The sequence below is a fragment of the Triticum dicoccoides genome, unplaced genomic scaffold (assembly GCF_002162155.2).
Source record: "Triticum dicoccoides isolate Atlit2015 ecotype Zavitan unplaced genomic scaffold, WEW_v2.0 scaffold139818, whole genome shotgun sequence".
Lineage (NCBI taxonomy): Eukaryota > Viridiplantae > Streptophyta > Magnoliopsida > Poales > Poaceae > Triticum > Triticum dicoccoides.
In genome coordinates, this window is record NW_021199101.1 from 1 (window position 1) to 1301 (window position 1301).

General features: G+C 50.3%; 3 non-coding genes across 3 annotated transcripts; all 3 read left to right on the forward strand.

Moving 5' to 3' along the window:
• Positions 1 to 20: 20 nt before the first annotated feature.
• On the forward strand, positions 21 to 139 carry LOC119343767. The gene has a single exon (XR_005166253.1). It is a non-coding gene; the product is annotated as a 5S ribosomal RNA (ribosomal RNA).
• A 296-nt stretch (positions 140 to 435) lies between these two features.
• On the forward strand, positions 436 to 553 carry LOC119343768. Its single transcript, XR_005166254.1, has one exon. It is a non-coding gene; the product is annotated as a 5S ribosomal RNA (ribosomal RNA).
• Positions 554 to 850: 297 nt separating this feature from the next.
• LOC119343766 lies at positions 851 to 969 on the forward strand. Its single transcript, XR_005166252.1, has one exon. It is a non-coding gene; the product is annotated as a 5S ribosomal RNA (ribosomal RNA).
• Positions 970 to 1301: the final 332 nt, after the last annotated feature.

The window sequence follows — 1301 nt, forward strand, 5'->3', positions numbered from 1 at the left end:
GAAGACGGGGGTAACATGTCGGATGCGATCATACCAGCACTAAAGCACCGGATCTCATCAGAACTCCGAAGTTAAGCGTGCTTGGGCGAGAGTAGTACTAGGATGGTTGACCTCCTGGGAAGTCCTCATGTTGCATTCCCTTTTTAATTTTTTTGCGCCGCTTGCAAAACAAAACACACGTGTAAGTAATATATTTACCGTGTTTTATTATTTTGCACGAGTGCGGTAAGTTATAGCTGGGTGCTCACGATTCACGAGTCTAGCGGCGGCGTTGTGGCGCGGCAAGCGTGCACTGGTGCGGTTGAGAGGGAGGGGTGGAAACCGCGTTAGACTCGTCTCCATAGTTGAGAGGGAGCGGCCAAAGCAATGTACAATTGTCTTTGTAGTGGAGCTGGGAGGGACAAGGATAAGGGACGAAGACGGGGGTAACATGTCGGATGTGATCATACCAGCACTAAAGCACCGGATCCCATCAGAACTCCGAAGTTAAGCGTGCTTGGGCGAGAGTAGTGCTAGGATGGGTGACCTCCTGGAAGTCCTCGTGTTGCATTTCCTTTTTAATTTTTTTTGCGCCGCTTGCAAAACAAAACACACGTGTAAGTAATATATTTATCGTGTTTTATTATTTTCCACGAGTGCGGTAAGTTATAGTTGGGTGCTCACGATTCACGAGTCTAGCGGCGGCGTTGTGGCGCGGCAAGCGTGCACTGGTGCGGTTGAGAGGGAGGGGTGGAAACCGCGTTAAACACGTCTCCGTAGTTGAGAGGGAGCGGCCAAAGCAATGTACAATCGTCTTTGTAGTGGAGCTGGGAGGGGCAATGATAAGGGATGAAGACGGGGGTAACATGTCGGATGCGATCATACCAGCGCTAAATCACCGGATCCCATCAGAACTCCGAAGTTAAGCGTGCTTGGGCGAGAGTAGTACTAGGATGGGTGACCTCCTGGGAAGTACTCGTGTTGCATTCCCTTTTTAATTTTTTTTGCGCTGCTTGCAAAACAAAACGCACGTGTAAGTAATATATTTACCGTGTTTTATTATTTTGCATGAGTGCGGTAAGTTATAGCTGGGTGCCCACGATTCACGAGTCTAGCGGCGGTGTTGTGGCGCGGCAAGCGTGCACTGGTGCGGTTGAGAGGGTGTGGTGGAAACCGCGTTAAACTCGTCTCCGTAGTTGAGAGGGAGCGGCCAAAGCAATGTACAATCATCTTTGTAGTGGAGCTGGGAGGGGCAAGGATAAGGGACGAAGACGGCGGTAACATGTCGGATGCGATCATACCAGCACTAAAGCACCGGATCC